This window comes from Elgaria multicarinata, chromosome 2 (genome assembly GCF_023053635.1).
Source record: "Elgaria multicarinata webbii isolate HBS135686 ecotype San Diego chromosome 2, rElgMul1.1.pri, whole genome shotgun sequence".
Lineage (NCBI taxonomy): Eukaryota > Metazoa > Chordata > Lepidosauria > Squamata > Anguidae > Elgaria > Elgaria multicarinata.
In genome coordinates, this window is record NC_086172.1 from 85,645,600 (window position 1) to 85,670,719 (window position 25,120).

The window sequence follows — 25,120 nt, forward strand, 5'->3', positions numbered from 1 at the left end:
TTGCCTCTCCATAGACATGTATGTATTTATTTATTTATTTATTACATTTTTATACCACCTAATAGCCAAAGCTCTCTGGGTGGTTCACAAAAATTAAAACCATGCAGAACATAAAAAACAACCAACAATCTAAAAACACAAATACAAAATAAAATATAAAAAGCACAACCAGGATAAAACCACACAGCAAAAATTGATATAGGTTAAAATACGGAATTAAAACAAGGTTTAAATTTAAGTTAAATTAGGTGTTAAAATACTAAGAAAATAAAAAGGTCTTCAGCTGGTGACGGAAAGAGTACAGCCAGGCGAACCTCTCTGGTTTGCTCATTCCACAGCCGGGGTGCCACAGCAGAGAAAGCCCTCCTCATAATAGCCACCTGCCTCACTTCCATTGGCAGGGGCTCACTGTAAAGTAAATTCACATAATCATCTCAGTAGTCCCTTACAATGGGCCAGCATTCATGTGCAGAATGTGGAGGGAACAGTAGTGATTCATCTCAGGCCACCTAGCAAATTCATGGCAGAGCGGAACTTCAACCAAGGTCCCATAGCTTTCTTAACCATGATAGTAGAACAGCTTCCAGATCTACACCAAGCAGGATATGACACTTTGAAAACAGTTTGAAAACTGTATATGGAGTGTGTCCTGGTCCCCAACACTTCTCACTACTGTTATAAACTGTTTTAAATGGTAGCATAGATCCTGTCAGGTATAAATCTCAGCAAGGCCAGAGGCCCTGCAGGTTGTAGTTAGATTTTAATTAGAACTAAGTTGGAATGTCAGAATCTGCACAAACTTATCTCTGTCAGAGTTCTCATGGGAGTAGCTTCACTCACTCCCTGTCTTGTCCTTGACTCTGTAAAACTTCTCTGGGAAAAGGATGAAGTGTTTAGAAAGGTGGTGGGGGCTTGTTGAAGGAGTCACTCAGATTGTAGCATCATCTTGATGGGCTGAGCAGTGCCGCCTGTTTGGGCATGGGCATGACTTATGGGCCAGAGCCCCTGTCTGTCAAGTGGTTTTGAACAGGCCTATGCCTCCCTTTATAAGCTGGAGCAAAGGCAAAGAGCCTTTGCTAGAATCATCTTTCAACTAATGGCCCGAACCCCCTCCCTGTTTGGAGATATCTCTGTTTGGGACATTGAAAGCACTCTGCACATGGACTCTCTTCTATTTGGACTTTGGATTTCTGTGCCATGAAAAGTACTGTAAGGATTTTCATAGCCTTGAACTCATATTTCCTGTGTATTGTCTGAGTGCAAGGGTAAACTGGGTTTGATTTTTATTGTTGGACTTTTTCTCAGCAGACTCAGGTGGCAGAGAGTTCCCAGTGCTGAAGTACTTGCATGGAAGTTCTTGTGCCTGATCTTTTTAATCTTCCCTGTGATCTTGTTTAGGCTGTGGCCATGTTCCTTGAGTTACTGATGTTTGGACTAGCTCTCTAGGCATGGTTGGTTAAGCCTTTCAAGAATGTCCCATTGTGATTGCCTGAAGGATCGTATCAGGAATCTTTTCCTCTCCCTTGGTTGGGTTTGGAACCTGTTTTTGGAACCGTTGAGATAGCAACTGGGAAACCAGGTTGTTATTGTAGTGAGTAGCATTTTGACTGTATGTTATCTTGGAGCCTGAAGCTTTCTGACCATCAATCAGCTTTAAGTATTTCTGAAGTGTGTAACCATTAAGCCTTTTACCGTGGGATTTTCTCCAATAAAAGAAGACTCACTTATTGGGTGTCCTGTGTCAGTTTGCCAGCATGTGTGAATGCCGGAGGGAATGGGAAACACGACATATCCTGCCCGGTGCTCCCTCGGAAAGATGCTACTGTAGACTTCTGGTGAGCAACTGTAGCAATGCCAAGGAGTGGGTGTGTTTCTTCACAAGCATATGCATGCACGTCATACCACCCAGCCACTATGCCAGTCTAGCCTTGCCCTAGCCATTTCTTGTGAGCATTCAGGCTGCCATATATGAATTCTGCAGGGCAATCTGAGAGTGATGTTAGCACATAGTTATTTGTCTGGTCATGCTTGACAAGGAGAAAGATGAATAGGACAGAGGGGAACATCTACAAATCCTTGAAAAAAGGGTGTGGTGGGGAAGAATGCACAGAATCTGGCTCTTGGTTGATCTCTTGCCATTGACCTCTAAGAAGGAGAATTAAAATATTTATACTGAAATCACCCCAACATATTCCATGTTGTCAGGTTATACTGGCACATATTGATGCATATGTATCTGACTGCTGCAGTTTGAGCCAAGTCACTCTAATAGGTTCTCTCTTCTTCTAACACAAATCATTGCCCAGAACCTGGACTGAAAGCACATGAGGCAGATACCTTGTTGAAGCTAAGTAGGCCTAGGTCTGATCAGTGCTTGGAGGGGGGAGTTCCTGGGAACCATATTAGCCACCTTGAGTTTCACATTGGAAGGAAGGCGAGATATAAATATAAAATATTTTTAACAAGACATGTCAGTCAGAATCACACCTCCCCGGCGAAGTGCTAATTTAAGACTTTTTACATTGATGAACATAATGAAAGATTATGGATTGCTACCTCAGAATTTGTTATTTCCTGTAACAACCACCATCCAACACAAACAACTCAAGGAATTCCAGGGTATTTCAACCACAGCCTCTTGTATCCTCTTGTATTATTCACAGGTATTTCTTTGTAAAATTATAAACACCACACAATAGGAATAACAAACCTGCCATTGTATACATGGTCATTAATCTGCTTTGCTTATATTCCCCATGTGATTTTTTTCATACAACTCTGGTTTAGCCTGTGTCCATGTGTTGGTTGTTTCTATAGCAGATTCTGATTTGATTTTCTGATTGGGTTCTGGCATCAATCAGGCTATGATAATAACCTGTTTCCTCTTTCTTTATCAGATTCCCCAACAGTCTCTCTGTGGACTACATCCCTAACAACTAGTGGTGTAGTGGTAAATTTTGAAGTGCAGACATTCAACATGACAGTCCTCACAGCCGTGCCCCCAAGGAGAGTCCATAAATGCAGGCGGCTTTGTATGTATGATCCACTATCTATCTATACACAGACATCAAAGAGCAGCAATGCATAGTATAATATCCAGTTTATTAGAATCAGCTGACAGTCATAGAATAGTGAACTGGAAAAAGGCAATGTAGTGGTTAGCATATTGAACTTTGGTTGGAGAGACCTGACATTGCACAAGAAAGGGAAAGAGGGGGGATACAATGACCTAGTCCATATGTAACAAGAAGCCACCGTGGATTGCAGTTTTTTGTTGCAGCTGCTGCTGCTGTTTTGAATATTTGAACCATGGTGGGGCACCCCATTGCTTGTTGTAACATATGAACTCAGCTAGAGTAGGTTGCTGGGGTGGATAAGCCAGCCAAAACCTATGGGCTGTTTTAGGGTTGCAGGTGGCTTGTTAACCACCCAACAGCACACCCTTGCTGGGTTCGCACATAACAACAAGCTGTGACGTATCCCCACTGTGGCTCAAATATTCAAAATGGCAGCCACTACTGCAACAAGAAGCCTCTTGGGGAAATTCACTCACACTAGTTTCTATATATGTGAACCAGTCCAACATATCCCCAAAGAGCATACTACCACAAGCTCATGTCTTTCCAGGAGATAGATAGATAGATAGATAGATAGATAGATAGATAGATAGATATCAATAGAGAGGAACTCTTTATTTAAAAGTTAACAAGCCAATTCTAACAGTTTTCATCTCCAGCTAAAACATGTCTTTTGCAAAGCTAGCGGATCTTAATTGCCCATTCAAGTCCAAGCCACCCTAAAGCACTTCGCATTACAATGGGGATAGGTCACAACAATATAGTGATGCTGGAAAAAAATCATTTTGCCACAGCTATTCTGAGGATTGCAGCTAAACTCAGAGGGAACAGGGAATCCTGAGTGGGCTGGGTGATGATGCCATTGCCCCTGCTCATCAAAATGTTACGCTGCTTCAGCCCTGGTTCTACTACACCAATGCAAACAACACGTGCTTTCACATGTGAAGTTAAAAAGCACCTTTGAACATTCCCCCCACCATTAATTGTGCTATGTGTGGGGTGGAGGACAGAAGAAGGACATTGAATGAATATTCATTTTACACATGAAAACATCCTCCCACTTTCCATCTCTTTGCTGTCACACATCCACTTGTAAATGAAGCTCTATGATAAGATCACCTGTGGTTACTTTACCCTAGGGCTGGCCCTCCCATAAAGCAGGCTGAGGTGACCACACCAGGTGGCGGAATGGAAGGCACAGCAAACTGCACCCAATACCGCCCCCACCAGGAGGGCCTGCTGCCACTGCTCCACTACCTCCAGTGGATGCCTGGGAGAGCCCTGTCAGCTGCTCTTCCCCCATGGGATTTGCTGCAGAGAGGGATCAGCCATCAAGGCTCTCTGTACCAGCCACCTGCCCTCAGTTTCCCTTGATGAGCACCCTCCCTTACTTTGGTGCTGTCACATCAGCTCTATAGGGAGTAACAAGACCTGGGTGGGTTCTCATGAGAGCCCAACAGCCACTTTTCCAGCCATGTGACTCTCCATAGAGCTGCTACGGCAACAGGAAGGGGTGTGGATGACAGGGGAAGGGGCACACAATGTGGCAATGTTAGCAGGAAGGGGCATGATGCGATGGGAAGGGGGACAATGTGGTAGCAGCAGCACATATTTTCTCCCAGCTCAGTGAAACAGCTTCCGCAAGGGCTGCTTTACCCCCCAAAACGGTTGGCAACTCTATTTATGAGTTGCTCCAAGCAGGTAAAAATGCAGAGCTGCTTCTGAGATCAAGTTTGATAATTTTGTTGTGTTTTTCTTCTGAAGATAAACAAAGTACTTCCTTTTATCGCCCAACAATATGACACAAGTACTTTGCCATGGCAACCCAGCCCATGAAACAGAATCATGTTGATCATAAGGTATTGGTTGCTATGGTGAGTGAAGCTGAAACTGGTGGCTTTGCATCATTTAGCAAGCAGGGTTGCCAGGATGCACCTGAGATAGGGGTCAAGCTAAAAGGCCAGTACCAACAAGAAATGATGTGCATAAGGATGGGTGTAGTGCAGAACAATTAGGGCATGTTTCCTTGCTAGGAATTCATAATTTGGCTCCTGCAGAAAATGTAAGTTGAATAGGAAGTTGCGGCGGCGGCAGGTGGGGAACTTCTTTGAACTGACATGACATAGGAAAATGATGTGTGATGTTATACTGGTGAATGTGCAGTCTCCATTCACTGTGACGACAATACAATGGCACCAGATTGCAGTGTGTAATGCAGCTTGTGTGATTTGGATTGTGTAATGCAACCCTGCAGCGTTGCATCAGTGGAGATTCATCTTTGGAAACCAGGAACAAGTTAACAAGGTGAATACTTTGCACTTTGAGCATTTCCCCCATTAATTGGTGTGTTTGTGTGTGTGTGTGTGTGTGTGTGTGTGTGTGTGTGAGAGAGAGAGAGAGAGAGAGAGAGAGAGAGAGAGAGAGAGAGAGAGAGAGAGAGAGATTGATTAATGCAGGACAGAATGAAGACACTGAACGAATGTTCATTGTTATGTGTGAAAATACTCCTTTACATTCCAGCCTTTTGTTATTACACATCCACTTCCAAATTGTGCTCTGTGATCAAGCATGTGGTTACGAAACTCTTGACAATGTTCCCCAACTTGGTGCCCTCCAGATGTATTGGACTATAATTCCCACCCAGGGGGCTGATGGGAGTTGTAGTCTACCCCATCTGGAAGGCATCTGGTTGAAGAAGTCTGGTTTATGGATTGCTTCAAGGAGGTTAAAAACTGTGCTGCTTCTGAGATCCGATCATTTCCCTGCCCTTTTCTTGTTCCACAAAGACGAGCCAGTGTGGTGTTGTCGGTGGAGTGTTGGACTGACAGTCCAGGTATACGGGTTCTAGACCCCACTCAGCCATGGAAGCTCACTGGGTGACTTTGGACCTGTCACTGACTCTCAGCCCAATCTACTTCAAAGGGTTGTTGTTGTGAGGATAAAAAGGAGAGGAGAAGGATTATATACACCACCTTGGGTTATCTGAGGAAAAAAGGTGGGATAGAAAGATAATAAATTTAAAAAATGTGGCAGCTGGGCTGAGGTAGATAAACCAGATTTCTCACCAAAAAAACAAAAACAAAAAACTTATATAGGGTAGGATTTTCATCCATTCTTCCCAGATGATAAAGGATATTAAAATATGTTTAAATGGCTGGATCAAATTTTAATGAAAGTGGGTGTTCAGTATACTTTGAAAGTCAATGACTCTTTGAATATTAACTTTCTCTTTATTCAGAGTGTTTGCACTTGCATTGTTCCTACTGAATGAAAAATATACTTAAAATAGGTGAATTTATAATAATGTGATGGTCAAGCCATCCTGTTATTTAAAGCCTCCCATTCGCTTTTGGCATAGTTTATTCATGAACAATTTATTCTTATGAATGGGCAATCTTTTAAACAGATCATATTGCCCACTTGAATGGCCAGTAGCTGCAGGGTAGGAGGAGGTTGTGAAACTGGTTTGCCTAGTTGGCATCTGAAGCTTGGATCAAGAGAACTGGACAATGAGAGAGTTTTGAATTTGGCCAGAGAAAAAGAAAGTGCTGCTGAGCTAACTGGTAAAGGTTTCTAAAGGCCTTGCTAGATGGTGGTTTAGCCCAGTTCTCACCCCGGGCTCGCCCCTGTGCATCCAGATGAGGCACAGGGGATCCCGGGGTCAGGCAGGGGTGAAACCTACCTGAGCCCAGGGTAATTGAAACTCCTTTTAGCCCAGTTTTTCCCGCCGCCCCGGCCGTAGGTTAGGCTGAAGCCGGAACCGCGGGCGTGTGGACCGTTCCGCTACTTTTCCTGGCTACTACACTTATGTGCGAGTAGCCGGGAAAAGCAGCGGATGGGCCACAGCGCTCCTGCCCCCCACCCCCGATTCCCCCCACCTCCCCTGGCCTCCGATCCCCCCTACCCCCATGTCCCCACCTGCTGTTTGCTGCCACTGCCGCCGATGTCCCAAGCCACTCTGTGCCGCTGCCGCCGATGTCCCAAGCCACTCTGTGCCGCTGCCGCCGATGTCCCAAGCCACTCTGTGCCGCCACCGCAGCCGATGACAATGATGTCCCCAGCCGGCGTTTCCTGCTTTCGTCATGTCCCCCAGCCTGCAGGCATCACAGGCCGGGGGACAGACAGCAGGAAACGCCGGCTGGGGACATCGGCGTCATCGGCTGCGGTGGCGGCACAGAGTGGCTTGGGACATCGGCGGCGGCATACAGCAGGTGGGGACATGGGGGGAGGGGGGATCGGAGGCCAGGAGAGGTGGGGGGGTTCTTAATAAATATATATATATATATATATATATATATATATATATATATATATACTTACCTGGCCGTTGGTGCGCTCCTGCGCACGCGGCCGCTTTAAGGGGGGGGAAATGGCGGACGCGACAGGGCTTCCCTCGGCCCCATCACACCTCAGGTGTAGTCGGGGCCGACAGGCTGCGCTACTTCTAGTGCGGCCTGGCCCCTCCTCACTGCCGGATTCGGCGGTAGGTCTAGCAAGGCCCTAAGTCCCAAAGGCCACCTCACAATGCTGCACTTTGATGAAGGACCCCTCAGAGTGATGCATTTGGGTCTCATCTGGAAGGGGAAGAGTGAGGAGGGGGCAGCCAGCTCTGTTGCTGTGATGTGGCGGCTGTGGCAGTGGTAGCCCGTGTCCTCCTGCCTCAGGTAGCAGAACATCTGCTGCTATTAATAAGTAATTTACAGAGCAATCCTGTACACATTTGCTCAGAAGTCCTGTTGAATTCAATGGGGCTTACTCCCAGGTAACTGAGTACAAGACTGCAGTCTTCACTGAGGTTTGGTAGCATGTTTAATATATCAAAATGCATCTGTTGGATCATTATTCAACACCCATATTAACCCCACACCAAAAAGTTGAATGTAGTCTACAAAACAAACAGGGCTGTTCTTCCTGCCTTCAAGAGACTACAGGAGACAATGGGGGTGTCTATACGCCACCGCTTTGCAGCTGCTTCCCCTCAAAACCCTGCAGCATCACTACTGAATGCCAAATCTAGATGGCAGGAGGGAGCATGGGCTATCCAGTGGCCATCCCAATTGTCAAGCCCGCCCCCTGCCCAATGCCCTGCTTTCTTAGGCTTACCCCTGCACTGCAAAAAAGGACACCACACCGCAAATAAGCACTGTTTTGAAGGTAAAACAAAGATTTGGCTGCAAGTTGGCAGCTGCGTCGTTTAAACAATGCAGTACCACTGCACAGCCAACAGAGCATAGAGACACCCCCTACATGGAAACAGAAAACTACAAAACATGTCATGGTGGTCTGCATATCTGGGTGGGTCACATGTTGTACAGGCTTGACCCTATATTGTCTACGTGCTAGCCAGTCTTAGCTCACTGTTCTGAACTTCATAGTTGTACCGCTTTGGGATAGTTGCCATCCTTTTTTGCGTATGTAAAATTCACACATGACTGTCAACATTCAATGTCACTGTAGATCTTCACTGCAGATCAAGAGTTATTTGTAACCATCTGCAAAGAGCAAAGCATCTATAAAGCACTATTTGCTTTGACGTATCTTCTAGTGGGAAACCTCTGGTCCGCCGGATGTGGTTAGACTCCAGTTCTCATCAGCTAGCTTGGTCAATGGTTGGGATGATGGGAGCTGTTGTAAAGCAATGAGAAAACAAGGCCAGAAGCCTTGATATACCTGCTCTGTCTGTAGTTCGGTGTGAATTGCATGATGTTATTAGAATGTATGTGCCTGAATGTGCTGTAATGTTAAAACTGTTATATCAGCAAAGAAATACTAATTGGAATTTCTAACTGTGAAGACCTCTTGATATAGTAGAAGACAAATGAGCTAACTTGATAAGGAGGACTCACCATCCAGGTCAATCTGACATTGCCAAAAGAGTTATGGGCCATCTGTTGATAAGGTATAATGAAGTTTTCTTTGATTTGTCTTTGTTTTGCTTTAGAACTTTGCTAACTGCTAATTGGTTAAGATGCTACTATGTATAAACATACCTGCTTTTCACACTGCCAATTGAGAAGTTCTTTGTCTGTAGGACTTTCTCCATACAGCTATATTACGCTCAATAAAAAAGAGTTGCCTTACAACCAAAGTGGAGAGGCAGCAGCATGAAGGCATCAGGTACTCAAAAGTTGTTGGAGATGCTTTCCCGCTCTCAAGTGTCCAACACAAGCTCTGTACCGTATGCACATATTTTCTCCTAATCATGTTGTTGCAAAGTCCCATTTCTGGTATTTTGTTTCTCAGCTGAAGAAGATGAAGAAATCTTCTGGGGCAATTGTGTACTGTGGACAGGTTTTCGAGAAGCTTCCACTAAAGGTGAAAAACTTTGGTATCTGGCTGCGCTAGGTAGTGGCTAAAGTGTCAGAGTGGGAGTCGGGAGATGCGGGTTCTAGACCCCAATCAGCCATGGAAGCTCACTGGGTGACTTTGGGCCAGTCACAAACTCTCAGCCCAACCCACCTCAAAGGGTTGTTGTTGTGAGGATAAAATGGAGAGGAGGAGGAGGATTATGTATGCTGCCTTGGGTTCCTTGGAGGTAAAAAAAGGCTGAATATAAATGCAATAATAATAAACTGCTGGAGCTGTTACAAGTGTTATCGCAACATAGGAGTCCTTCATAAGCACCCCATGCTCACTCAATTGAGATCATGAAGGTTGAAGAGATTGCTGCTAGCAAGTGTTGCCGACCAGCTGCCAAGCAGTTCCACGATTCCAAAACCAAGTTCCCTCTGCCACACAGAGTTCTGCGTCGCCAGCATAAACATCTAGAGGGCCATGGGTTCCTCTCTCCTGTTCTAGCACCTGTTTTTTAGTTTCTTTAGATCTGCAAAACTCCTCCAACACAAAAAGAACCTTGTCAATTTGAGGTGATGATCAGGTTGCTGCAGCCCCTTATAAAACATATGACTAAGATGTTCATCTGATGATGCCGTCATAATGCCTGAGTGATTTCCCAGCACTCATTAGTAACACTTTTTATAAGAAGACAAAGTATTGGCTATAGTTTTTCCTGCAGTAAGCTCTTGAATCATCACAGCTTACTAGCAGAAGGGTTTGTGCAGTAGCTTATATGATCACAGAGACTTAAATGAATTATGTTTTCTTTGTATCCTTCTATATGTATCGTGGAAAGAGACAGGGACTGTTGGATTCCTGTAAAATCGGATGAAAAATGTGTGACATTTCAGACTTAATATTCATGCACTATTGGAGAAGAATTTAGGGTGGTGTTACATAAGTCTCATACTGAGTCCATTAATCTTGCAACCAATACACAGGATCCTTCTTGTGTTCCTGATTTCTAGGTAGTTGTAAGTTTCTAATTTGGAGGGTTCCTGTCTCCTCTGTAGAAGTACAGCACTTAATAGGTCTAGGCCAGCCTTCCCCAAACATAGTGCCATGATGGCTGGGGATGATGGGGACTGTAGTCCAACACATCTGGAGGGAGAAGGCTGGTCTAGGTTGTGGGAGCATCACAACCATGGCAGTGTTTTAACAGCACTCCTTTTTCCTGTACCGATAAGTCACCTACCTTGACAACTTACCCTGACACAACAGCAAATTGCCTGCTGAACAGAAATGTTTGTTACCCTGATAGCACTAAAACAATACTTATCAACAACCAGTCAGCAACCTAGAAGTGAAAATTATCTCAGCCTGATACAGTGCCAGTCCTCACCAAATCCCTGAGCACATTTAAGAGAAAATAAGCCCAACTGATTTCCAAGGAAAGGTGTTTAGAATTACAGCATTTCTCAAGGTCAGACAAACCCTTTTTATTTATTTATTTATTTATTTATTTCACTTATGTACCGCTCCCATAGCCAGGGCTCTCTGGGCGGTTTACAGAAATTCTAAAATTAAGATAAAAACGAGTATACAAAATTTAAAATTCTAAAACACAGAACATACACACATAAAGCATTAAAAACCGTTAAAAAACTAAACATGTTTTTTGGTAGAAAATGCAAATGACACCACATACTAAGTTGGAGCACAATCTACTAAGTTGTTCTTATGCATTCCTTGATGCTAGGGAATTTCTTAGTGGAGGGGACTCTATTGGCCAAATCTCTCTCTCTCTCTCTCTCTCTCTCTCTCTCTCTGTTACCCTTAAGTGTCCAGAGTTTGCTGTCTATTGTGGCCCCATCTCTTTGCTTCATGGGAAGGTTGGCACTGCTCTTTCTCACACTAGAACCATCTTCCCCAACCTGGTGCCCACCAGATGTATTGGGTCACAACTCCCAGCATTCCTGACTATTGCCCATGCTTTTGGAGGCTGATAGAAATCAAAGTCCAGTGCATCTGGAGGGCACCAGGTTTAGGAAGGCTGCTCTAGAAAATTCTTTAGGCTAGCATACAGAATAGAACTGTTAACATGAATAGAGACACTCAAAATTACCCTACCTATTAACAAACATTGATCTGCAGCCCTCTGAAAAATGCAGAGTAGTTGTTCATTTCATAAGATGCAGTTGTGTTTAGTAGGCACCTATGAAAGGGCAATTATACACATTGAGACAAATAAAATACTCCCACATCTCAAGAATGCTGAATATATTTTTCTAAATGTAATCTAAAGCTTTTGCAGATTTTATACTTAAAAGAACACAATTCTACTCTAAACTGTTCTGCATATCCTGGATGATTCTATATTAATAGATGATCTTATACTACTACTAATAAAAAATTCTCTGAGCGCCAAATCTTATGTAGCCAAAATGGTATAATCCATACAGTAGCAGGCTTGGGGGAGCCCCATGGTTTGCACAAGTATTTTTAAAAGGTTGAGAAAAATCCTACGAGGGTGGGGAGAATTCCCAAAACAATGCAATGAGAACTGAGCATGCTGAATATCCTCAGAACACTGAGACCTGGTTCGCATAATCATTTTCAGCCATTTGTGAAGGGTGGGTTGCTAGTGTGGTTAACAAGCCATCCACGACCCTATAACAGTCCATGAATTCTGGGGGGCTTATTAACCACACCAACAACCTACCCTTGCCATATTTGGATTACATGACAAGCATCGATTGGGTTATGGAACAGGTGCCTGTGGGCTGAAAATGATCATGGGAAACAAATGGAGTATCCTGGAGGAGAGCATGGTTGCCTAACTGGAACCTTGGACAGGAGCATTACACTGCAACATTTTGTTAGAGGTCACATTTGCAGGATCCAGAATTTGGTTTAGTAGTCTAATCACATTCCAACAGGTTTAAGTCTGTTATTTCCTCCATGCCAAGAACTGTAAAACCCTGCATAATGTTTAATCATCACACACACACACACACACTTTTAAGATTTTCAAGAATCTTATTTTGCTGCCTTATATTTTCAGATAATCAGAACTGGCCGTTCATATCTCCCAAGCCCCACCTATCACATGCAGTCATCTGAGAATGAAACATTTTCTGTCCTTTGTTGCAGCTCAAGGGGGAATTTGCTTCATCAGCGCACAACCCCACTGTCTGCAGATCTAAAAGGCTTCTGCATTCCCTTGGAAAACGCCTCCCTGTGGTATTACACAGTGGCAATAATTCAGAGCATAAATGACTCCTTCGGGACGCTGTGCTGGCAAGTTACGTCTGTTTCTTGAATAGGCTGCATGGAGTCGAGAGGGAGGCAGAGAGAGAGAGAAGAAAAAGAAAAGAAGCATATCTCAATGTTGTGTTTGTAAGCACTTTGGAAGAGTTGTTCAACATACACCCCAGAGGGCTCCCATATGGCTTGGCAGTAATTCCTACCTAAGGATTACAAACAAAATGCTATATGTGATTTTACTAGGAGATGTTTGCTCTGAAATGCTGTGGATTCATTAATAGGAAGTTCAGGATGAATTTTCTCATTATAGTTTGCGAGAGCTGGACCATAAGGAAAGCTGAGAAGGAAGATAGATGCTTTTGAACTGTGGTGTTGGAGGAAAATTCTGAGAGTGCCTTGGACTGCAAGAAGATCAAACCAGTCCATACTCCAGGAAATAAAGCCAGACTGCTCACTTGAGGGAATGGTATTAAAGGCAAATCTGAAGTACTTTGGCCACATAATGAGAAGACAGGATACCCTGGAGAAGAGGCTGATGCTAGGGAAAGTGGAAGGCAAAAGGAAGAGGGGCCGACCAAGGGCAAGATGGAGGGATGATATTCTGGAGGTGACAGACTTGACCTTGGGGGAGCTGGGGGTGTCGACAGCCGACAGAAGGCTCTGGCGTGGGCTGGTCCATGAAGTCGCGGGGAGTCGGAGGTGACTGAACGAATAAACAACAAATATGTAGGCACACATGTGTAGTGTGTGTATTTTATAATGTGAGAATGACCATTCTAACACATGTCTTTGCTCTAATAAGAACATAAGAATTGCCATGCTAAATCAGACAAAGGGTCCATCTAGTCCAGCACTCTCTACACACGGTGGCCAAAAAGTAAATGCTTTTTCTTGTTCTAAACATTTTAACTGTGGAGATTTTATATTTTAATGTTTGCTGTTGTAAACCACTTCGAGATGTCTTTTTAAATATAGTAAAACCATCTCTAAATTCATTAAGGCTGCAATCCTATGCATGTTTGGACAGAAAAAAGTCCTATAATCCCCATGTTGGCTGGGGCACAAAATTTGAGCCTTCTGTCTATATCCTATGCCCTGCCAGCAAGAGCCAGACAAAGCGGGAGAAATCTAGGACACAATTTTGCCTCCTGTTCCTCCTAAAAAACCCTAAAAGACAGCTTGATGGTCGAGGAAGGACTCACTTACTGGCAATGGGCAGGGATTCTCCTCTCTCCACTACCAGAACATACCTTTCCTCTCTTTTTGAGATCTTCTGAGGACATTGTGGTGACTTTGGAAGAGCAGCCATCACAGCGGCTGTGGAGGAACAGAGGAGGGGGAACAATCCAATTCCAATTGGGAGCAGAATCCATTATATCCACGGGCCCTGGGATCAGGATTTCTCTATAAATTAATACTAAATTAGTTTTGATGCAAAAAGTTCACTAGTACAGCCATTCCATGTTATAAAATACATATTTAAGTGTCTGTATACAAGTGCAAGCATTTGAAAGTGTGTGTGAATTTCCTACATGAAGCTTTTATTGTGTGCTCATGATTGCTCACTCACAGTAACTTGCAGGTCCTTTACACAACAATATAATGCTTGAGGGCCTTTCCTGTGCTTTGTGCCCATTGCTGCAGGGGAAAGTGTGGTATTTTTTCTGAATGGCCCCTATAATACCACAGAAATTTCATGCTATTGTGCAATTCTGCCAAACCACAGCACCACCTAGTGCTTGTATAATGGAACATATAGAAAGACAGAGAAAGACCCACCCACCCACCCCCTCAAAAGTGTAAATGAGCCCATTTTAATTCCGCAAAGAATCCAGAAGCCGAAGCCCTGGGTATTTTTGGGAAGAGAGTTTCTGTAAAACCCATGCCTAATGTTTAATCGCCACACACACACACAATGTGTAAAGGAGCCGATCTTAATTCTGCAAAGAATCAAGAAGCAGAAGCCTCAGTTAAAGTAAAAAACTTCATGTAGAAAAGCCCATTATGTGTATACATGTGTAAGTTTCTCCCAATGCCTTTTTTAACACTAAAAAACAATCTCAGTAGGTTGCAATCAGGGCAGAAGAATGACTATCCCTGCCAGTTGTTTTCCCTTTCAAAATTACCCCAAGGTGCTTTCCCCTATAGTAACTTCCCCATATATATTCCTCCATTTGTCTGTGGATGAGAGATTGACCCTTTTTCTGCTCCAATGCAAACACACACACAAAGCAATAAACAAAATGCTGGGAAAATATTTTGCTTTGGCACTGATGAGAATTAACAATGGTTATCTATAAAACAAAAACTCAAGATGACTTATTTATATATCTATACCTCCCAATAGCCAAAGTTCTCTGGGCAGTTCAGTTACATTAATACACTGATTTTGTTTTGTTTAATTTATAGAAGTTCAGTAATACATATTAGATTTGTAACAGTGACCCATAAGCCTTAAGATTATAGGAGTCCTGCCAGGAGAGGTTGTGGGGAGGGGGAATAGGTGGGGTGGGCTGAAAGATGGCCTTGATGTGGGTTTTGGGTTTTTTTTGGGAGCTTTTACAGCTCCGTGATCCTAATGGTGGGTGAAAGCATAAATACATGGTGAGGCTGACCCACAGCAGGTAAGCCTGCCTGCTGGTCAGCAAAGCAGAGTAATTGATTTGAAAGATCTTCTAGGGGAACTATGGGATGTATCCAATGTTAGTCCTACTTTGTGTAGACCCACTGAAATGAATGAAGTTTACATCAGACTAACACGGAACACAGGGATCGAATAAGACATGCTGAGGCTCAAAGCCATGCCAAGATTCAAAGACCCCATACTGTAAAAATAAAGAGAAAAACAAAAGTATTACATTAGAACGGAAAGAGTAATGAAAGGGTATCCCCTATCATGGGGGGAGGTTATAGTTAAACAGTGTTAGACAGCCTTCTCTAAAGGAGTGCATAAAAGCAGTAATAACTTGATTTGAACTTCTGGCTCTAATCAGCGCTTCTAGTACTAAATGCTGTGTTGCTACACTGTCTCTATATAAGGCAACTTTGCTGTAAGTCACACCCGACTTCCCAACATATTTAAGCCAAAGCAATTTCAATCATAGTGCCAACATATTTAGAGGCCCTTTATAACATGAGGCCCCAAGCCATGGCTCACTTGGCTTGTCCCTAACTCCTGCACCGACTGAACACCACCCATTGGATACAACCCTATAAGGGCAAACCCCACCCACTTCTTCGATTAAAGGCTGCAGTCCCATTTATCTGCACTACCCCATTGGCATCAAAGTCACACCCAACCCGGAATACACTCATTTAGGAGGTGGGAAATGGCCATGCTGTCTGAGGATTGTGGGAGTTGTCGTTCAACACCTGGAGGGCACCACGTTGGACAAGGCGGCTCTAAGACCAAGCGTTCTCCAGCATCTAATCAACGACCACCCCACTGCCGGGGGCTAAGGGAAGGGGCGGTGCCGTTTAAAATAGGCGCGCCACGCCAATCAAGCCCCGAGGCGGTACTTGGCCTCAAGGCCTCCGGGCTCATGACTATGCAACGAGCGTATTCAAATCAGGCTGTTGCCAGGGTGACCTGAGGCCCTGCTGCTCACGCGAAACCCTGGAAGTAGCCGAGGCGGCAGCGGACCAGGGACCGGAGAGGCGGCGGCGCATGTGGACATTAAAAGCACCGTCTCCTTCGCTGAGAGCTTGGGGGACGAGAAGAGGAGGGGTCTTTCTCGGTCCCTTTTTTACGCTGGGGCTCACGGGAAGCCTGACGGAATCTCTTCCCATCTGCTTGCAACTGGGCGAAATGAGAAGCAGGTGGGTGACTTTCTCCCTCCCAAATCAGGAGATCCTCTATAACTAAGAACAGGGCGGCGAGCAAGCCGGGAAGGTGGCATGAACCTTGGGCGAGGTGGGGGTGGTACCACTGGTCTCATTGGTGAACAGCTTTCGAACTCAAGTCTACGTAAAAAAACAACAACCTCTCCCTCTTTCCTGGAAGCTCTGCTCCATTCCAAGTGATGATGAAACGCACTCTGTTTATGTTCAGAGGCTCCCTCTAATTTTTATCTGTTTTTAGAGCTGAAGCCGGGCATTGTTTAGGATCAGAGTGTAACTGTGTAATGTCCTTCACCTTGATTAAAGCTGTGAATATAACAATCGGAGGTAGCAGTGATTTCCTTGCCTGAAGCTAAAATCCTAAACCACGCTTATGAGAAATTATCCTTCGTTAAACACAGTGGGACTTATGTCTGAGTAAACTTGTCCGGGATTGCACTGCATGACTACTATCCGATATATGCTTATCTAAGAGTAAGTGCCGTTGAACTCAGTTGGACTTAATTCTGAGTAAAGGTAGATAGGATTGTATGCATCATGTTATGGCATAGGAAGTGCCTATTCAGATATTTGTACTATTCACTCAGTGTGTACAGTTATTGAACACACTGAAAACACTAGGCAATGATTCCATAATATTAATTTATAGTTATTGCCCATTTTATAACTTGGTTGTATATGAAACAAACATGATTATATTCAGAATAAGAAGACAGGTTTCTGAGGTAGAAAAGCATGTCTGAAAAATCCTGTTTGTTTTTGTACTCAGAACTTTGGATGAAAAGTTTGTGTCCCATCTGTGCAGTTTTACACTTCTGCAGTTGTTTACTTGGAAGTGGTGTACTTGTTGGTGTTGTTTATTTCTCCCTAGCTGATGTGCCTCGTGTTGCTTGGGTCCGTGAATAATGTTTATAACATTTATTTGATATATAATAAATTTCTATGCAACTTATTCATCTTTAGGTTGGTTGGTTTTTTTTAGTTTGGTTGAGTTAGTCAATTGTTTTGTTTGAATAAATGGAAAACTGTGTTAATAAGAAATTAGAGCTTTGTGATAAACCACAGTTTTTGTTTTACCTGAAAAGCCTACACCTCCCATCATGCCTTGACCGGGGCAGCTGTTTAAACTTCAAAAACAATCAGGGTGCACAACACCCTTTCTACCAGCTAAAAAAGATGCAAACCTAAAAAGATGTTTTCAAAATATACCTGGCATTGCCCAGATATCTGAATAACATCTAGTAGGGAAGCAGATCCACCACCTTATGGTGCTGGTGGCATTATGCCACTGCTATGGAGCTACATAGATGGTGAAGCAATTTTAAGTATCTCCAACTGAAGAAATTGTATTTATGGAATGTCCTGAAGGAATAATAGCAATTTGTAGTGGTCATGACCATGAGTCATAGTTTCGTGGCAAGAGAAGACTCTTGGGAGTTCCACCCAAGGCACGCTGGGGGTTGTAGGCATAAGCCTTGGTGTGTGTTTTTAAATTAAATTCTTTTAAAAAATTTAAAATCCAAAATTTTATGTTTTAGATTTTTCTGGTACATTGTACAGCCAGACCTATCAGTGTGCCAAATTTCAAGTTACTACCCGGCACTGCTCAGCCCCCCTATGTCTGCGAGGTAATCATCTTAAAGTCAGTCAGTCAATTTATTGAGTTACAAGCAGTTAGCCATCATACACAAGCATCTTAAAGTAGCAGGCTGGTGGTAGGCCTTGAGTTAACTTCTAAACAAATTAAATTCATCCTCCCCTCTTACCTTCACGACAGCCCTGCAAGGTAGGCCTGGCCCAGGCCTGTGAGGTAACTTTAAAACAAATTAAATTAGTTTCTTTTCTCTCTCTCTCTCTCTCTCTCTCTCTCTCTCTCTCTCACACACACACACACACACACACACTCTCAACGCCTGGCCAGGGCTGCCTTGAAGCTGTTGTGATGCCAGTACTACACCTCCCAGCATGCCTTTGGTGGCCCTCAGGTGCCGATGTCCTCTGAGACATGCTTTCCTTCTCCCATGGCTGATGCTGCTCCTTGACAGAACATCCAGGTGTAGCATCACCAAGGAGGGGAGGTAAGCGGCTGTCAGTGGACGTGCACAACTCCAGCCAAGTCCTGCTGGGATTGCCTCAGCCTACACTTCTCACCCATGAAGTGCTCCTTCAGGAGCCTGTACTGAAGGGCCGGGACTGGGCCCACTTCATCACGCCTGTTTCTGGACATGCGCAGAGTGCTTCCTTTTCCTCCCTCTCTCCCTCTTAAGGGTGAAGGTTGTGCTTGTGCTTCCCTCAGTTTCTGAGAAAACCGATATCAGGACTGGATACCTTTGAGCATGTCCAGAGTTTGGCCCCTCAAAGGCATGCTGTTGTATCTAGTTATGATTTTAAAATCATACGTGGCAGGTGGGAGGAGGCACCACAAATGGATGCAGCCCATTTATGTGGGTTGTTTCCTTTTACCTGGAATTGGGTTGACTAACCTTAGGAATCACAATGGCCACCAAAGGCCAGTAAGTCTGGCCTCCTACCCAAGGCATGCTGGGAGTTGTAGGTGTAAATCTAGGTTTTTATTAAATTCTTTAAAATTTTAAACCCCCAAATTCATGTTTTTAGATTTTTTTCTGATCCATGTACATGAAGTCCTGTCTGGGTGAACAGCATTAAGGCAGTACCATATGTGGAAGCGGGTAAACATTTGGGGACATACGTGACACACACATACTTTCCAATTTATAGGTAGAGATGAATGTGCATAGGCCTGTGGTCTTAGGGTTAAATAATGCTCCATATATTTACCAGGAATCCTGAGGTCCAGTGAACTCAAGTAGAAAATGTTGTTGTTGTTTATTCGTTCAGTCGCTTCCGACTCTTCGTGACTTCATGGACCAGCCCACGCCAGAGCTTTCTGTCGGCTGTCGCCACCCCTAGCTCCCCCAAGGTCAAGTCTGTCACCTCCAGAATATCATCCATCCATCTTGCCCTTGGTCGGCCCCTCTTCCTTTTGCCTTCCACTTTCCCTAGCATCAGCCTCTTCTCCAGGGTATCCTGTCTTCTCATTATGTGGCCAAAGTACTTCAGTTTTGCCTTTAATACCATTCCCTCAAGTGAGCAGTCTGGCTTTATTTCCTGGAGTATGGACTGGTTTGATCTTCTTGCAGTCCAAGGCACTCTCAGAATTTTCCTCCAACACCACAGTTCAAAAGCATCTATCTTAATTCATCAGAAGGCAGAAATCATAATGAACTTCGAGCCTTATTCAGGAAGTTATCACATTTTAATCAAAATCTTAAGTGATCTTAATAGCAGTGTACAGTGGTTTGATTCCAAATGCCCTTAAATGTAGATGAGAGACTCATCTTGTCCCACCATTAGGGGAAGTACATTGGGTAGTGACACAAGATAGGGCTCTCTCTGTGGTGGCACCCGGACTCCGGAAAGTCCTCACCCAAGAGGTATGCCTAGTGGCAGCTTTTGTGGCATTTGAGTGTCAATTCCATCTCAGCCTTCTGCAGTCCACGCCCTCCATATGCTTTAGTCTTCAGTTTGGCCCCTGCTAGCATGTCAGTGGTCCAGAATGTTGGGAGTTATAGTTGAAAACAGTAGGAGTGGAGCAAGTTGGGGAAAACTGTTCTATTTTCTAAGGCATTTATCAGTTGTCAATGAATATGACTGGATCTCTGTTTTGTATGTTTCTCTTTGCTGATTGTTGCTGGTTTTATTAGATGTGCATTTTATTTTAATGTTACCTTCTCTGGAATTCTTTTTTATAAAGGTTGGGATATGAAAATAATTTAAATAGAAGTGTTTTGGATTGTGGATCAACCTTTTCAGGTGAAATCCTGAACAGTAGGGGCGTTGAAAATGGTGAGGCTTACTTCCAAATAAACACATTTGCAATTAGGCAGCAGCTTTTGTTTGCTTATCAATCACAGAATTTAAAGGCTCCATGGTGCTTGCAGATCAAATAGCTACAGAGTACTCAAGCAAACAAACCACATTATAAAAGCAAGACAAGCACATACATCCTGCCCTGGACCGCTGGGCAATCTACCCTGGTGAAAGAGCCCTTACAGATCCCATATTTGGCATCAGTTAGCCTCTGTAGGTGATCTCATGGAGTTAAACCTAAGGAAATTTAGGTGGATTCCAAGACATCTAGCATTCTCTCTTTATTTGATGTTAATATAGAAAATAGAGTATTAGTTTAATCCAGTTAAATGTTCATGCTGCCCTATTTCAGAGATTTAGAGTGGCCAACGACATGTTTCCAAACTCATGAGCATTTCTTAGACTAAAATAGCAAATGTAAAAGATGTTAACGTTTTAGAAACTTACAATATAATCCTATACATGTCTATTCAGAAGTAACGCCCATTGAGTTCAATGGGGCTTACTTCCATGTAAGTGTTTATAGGATTGTAGCCTTATTTATTTGTTACATTTATTTCCCACATTTCTCCCAAGAAGCTCAAGGTAGCATACATAGTTATCCCCTCCCTATCATTTTGATTTTTATCTGCACTGCAATCCTGTGAGATATAATAGACTGAGAAATAGTGACTAACTGAAGATCACTCCGTGAGCTTCATGGCTGAGTGGGGATTTGAAACCAGGTCCCTACAGTCCTAGTTACAGCATCCTGACCTACAGCATTATTTCTAGAGGACACATTTTATCCTGTTTAAAGTTTATCTGTTGTAAAAAATGTGAAATGATTTCAGGTTTCCCCCCCTTCCCCATCAGGGGACAGTTCTCCATATGTAGCTTAGGTATTCTATTGTAAGAAGATAATTTCACTTGCTTGTAAATCATTCACCTGGTTGTGTTTCTGTCGTTTTGTTCTTGTTACTATCCGAAAATATATTCTCCAGTTATTTGGTTTATTTGTATGTTGTTGTTGTTTTTAATAAGTCATTAGCTGTCTTTCTTCTCCAAAGGTACAAAAGATAATATAAAACAGTAAAATTATATGCAATCCCACCCCGCCAAAATCGAACTCATTAAGAATTAGCCAATAAAAAATTGCCCAATTAGTCAAGTTAGGAACCACTATCAATAAAAACACAATATAAAGAAGTAGCATTCTATTTTTTCTGTTCCACCGGCCCTCCTCTTAAAGACCCTTCTGCCAACTGCAGTGCTAACTAGGGAGGTGGCCAGGGAGGTGGCCAGGCAGCTTTCTTGGAGAAAATTCCACAGACTTTATGTCAAAATAAAGGCAGCCCTACTCCTTATCCACATAACAACAGCCTGTGGGTTAAGTAAACCATGGGCTGTTGGGGACAAGTGGGACAGATTGGGCGCACTGGGTGCAGCATTCCCTCCAGTTTCACTTTTACTCCACAATGCACACCACACCATTGGCTCCTTGGTAAGCTGTGAAATGTGATGTCTGAACCTGGACTACCGGGTTGTTTAAGGCTAAACCCACAGGGTTGTTTAAGGCTAAACAACCTGGTGGTTAATCTGTCAATAAACCATGACATGCAAACTTTTATTCCATCTAGGTAAAAGCTGGAATATAGAGCAGAGCTGCAACAGCAGATCTTGTGGCAGAAGAGGAGAGTAGGTGCTTCATAGGATATGTGGGATCCAGACCATTTAAGGCTTTAAAGTTAAATACCAATACTTTGAATTGAGTTTGGGAGTTCAGCTAAACTTGATGTTTTGCTTCTCTATGCCCCATCTCCCAAGTGGAGATGATTTAACAGGACCATCTTTACATGTAGCCCAGTGCTGAGTGTGTTGTAGTACCCAAAACAGTTGATTATGTTTGAAATAACTTAATATATTTGTTGCAGATATTGACTGATTATGCCTTAGCACCTGTCTATCCATATATATTTATATCTTTCAGCATTTTTTCTCTTATTTATTCCAGGAAAACTTTTTAATGATATTTCAGGAAGATAAACAATCAAACCAGTAATCTGCAAGTGGATTTGTTGTTGGAGACAAATACAATGGATAACATAACAAGTAAATGGAGATAGAATAATAATAATAATTTAAGAGCAGCAGAAATATTAGAGAAAATGGATCAAGACAGACAGAAACCATAGCATGTGTGTCTAAAACCTAACTTCCTGCAAAGACCAAAATACAATTGATTTTAATTCTTGCTATCATATTGATGATATCAACATTATGACCACGAAGAAGAAATAACTGGAGGTAAATACAACTCAGTGAATTTTGGGTAAATGCCTTACTACTGAGGCAACTATCTTCATCTTATTTATTCAAAGGGGTTGTTTGCACATAATGGCGGCAATTGTGGGTTAATTTCTTGCAGTATGTGCAAGCTGGGTTACCACAGTTAACTGTCGGTTGTTTAACCCATAATTAACCTATAGTATCTCGGTTCGGATGTTACATGGCACCCCCTGTTGCCCCGATTGGGGGTTGAATATTCAAAAGGACTGTGGAGCGAACCCAGCAAGTGCTGTAGTAAATGGGGAATGTTGGGAGTTGTAGGCCTTTTTTCTATCTAACTATGGCTTGGATCCTAAGATAACTTAACTTAGGGAAGTTCACAGAAAGAATGTTTCCTTTCCCCTCCTCCCCACAATAGCCCTCCAAGCTCCCAAAAGGCCTCTCCAGAGGGTGGGGGGGCTGAACAATGTAGGATAAAGGCTGAGGGAATGAGGCAATGGGAAATTTTCCTATCAGGAACTTCTTTAATTTATCTTACGATCAAAGCCTATGAGTTGAGACAATATTTCCATTTCTAGATGTTAAATCTGATTTATAAAAGAACAGCATTTTGGAGATAACTCTTCCACTATAAAGGGACAGGCAAAGTTCAAATGTAAAAAGTTCTCATGGCTAAGACATTTTATTTTATTATAAAGTAATGTCCCAGACCTTTTAATTGTTGGAAGTGGTGCAACATTTTTCACTTTGATAAACGATCATGGGTGTGGGAGATGAACAATAATCCATATAACCCTATCCTATTTTGTTAATCCAGAGTGCTTCCAGATGAGACTTTTTATAAGTCATGTCTTTCCACCACTTTCACATCATCGTTCTTACCATTAAAAAAACAGTTACAGAGAAAAAGAAGGAATAGCTGCACAATCGTTTGGTTGGTAGGAGCTATCCATATCGAAACACCCCCAGTGGATGGAGAGCTTTCTCATTTAGAATATCCTTCTATCATTCCTTTTTCTCCTACTGGTGATGGTGATGTCTCTAAGGGATTTTACTTGAGACTGCAATCCTGTGCCCAGTTACCTGAGAGTAAATTCCATTGAACTCAGTGGGGCTTACTTTTGTGTAATGTGTGTAGGATTGCACTGTTAGTGAAGGATCAAGTAGTAAAGCTCCTTTAGATCATATCATCTTGGTCTTCTAATTTCCTGCTTATATTCAGTGCCAAGAGCTGAACATCTGCTTCCAGTTGTTTGCTAGTGAAAAACAATTTGCTTTACATTCTACAACCTGTACAACTTTGTTTAGTCTTGAAGGATGAATTGCTCTCAATATTGGAACTCTGTAGATCGCTAAAGAAAAATAATTTTAATTTGTTTATCTTTTGAATGCTTTAATGATTTCTGTTTTTAGTCTAAAGTTTTGTCATTATTGCAGAACACATTCAAGAAAGCTATCAAGACTGATCTCTTCCGGCAGGCCTATCCTTTTTGTATTTGTGCTTTTAACCTGTTGGTTGTTTTATTATGGTTTTAATTTTTGTGAACCGCCCAGAGAGCTTTGGCTATTGGGCGGTATAAAAATGTAATAAAAAAATATCCAGTAGAATTTTAGGATATTTTTAGTATGTTTTTAGGATGATTTTAGGATGTTTTTAAACAGTGTATGCCATGTTTTAATCAGTATTTTGTGTATTTTATGCTTGTTGTTTTTCCTCGCCTCGATCCTATCGGAGAAGCGGGTAAGAAATAAATTATTATTATTATTTGGCTATTATCTCTACTTTGAACTATTTCCTCAGAAGTACTTCAAGATTATGAGAGAGAATTTTCAGTGCTTCTCTTAAAAAAGGATCTAGCCATGTTTTGTACACATTGCTTTGATAAGAGATGTTTTAGATTTTTTTTTTAAAAAAAATATTGCTCTGATCTACAGACTTTATCAGTAAATGATACACATATCAGAATAATGGGCTTTAAAAATAATAATAATTCAGGTCTACCTGAATCCACAGAGATAAATTTTATCTATATGAATATCTCATCTGATTTCCCAATGACTAATTTCTAGTGTAATTCTACTAGTGCACAAAATATCAACATCTGCATTCTGTCTAAATTTATTTAGGGTATAATCTTATTCATGTTTAGACTGAAAGACGCCTTACAATTCCCAGCATTCCCCAGTCATCCAGTCTAAACATGCATAGGATTGCACCCTTATAGATTAAAAAAATGGAATTGAGGCCTGATCTATTGCAAATGCTTTATTTTCAGAAGATCATATTTCTAGGCCTAGGTGTGAATATTGTATCAAGATTTTCTAAAGTGGGTAGATAGACCTACAAGATCTACTTTGTGTTTTGCAAGAACCCCGAGGCCCACTAACTTGAGGCAAGTGAAAAAAGTAGCTCAAGTTGGTAGACTTAGACTTGCAGAACAAGATGACTCTGAGGACATATCAGAGTTTTCAGTACCAGATTTGGAGCTTGCACACAAATC

General features: G+C 42.6%; 1 protein-coding gene across 1 annotated transcript in view; it reads left to right on the plus strand.

Moving 5' to 3' along the window:
• Nucleotides 1–16,372: 16,372 nt before the first annotated feature.
• The window catches only part of LRRC56 (leucine rich repeat containing 56), a 52,836-nt gene continuing 44,088 nt past the window's right edge, over nucleotides 16,373–25,120 (plus strand). The window contains exon 1 of the mRNA XM_063117081.1: nucleotides 16,373–16,439. The gene's annotated coding sequence lies outside the window, so the exon portion shown is untranslated. The remainder of the gene's footprint in view (nucleotides 16,440–25,120) is intronic.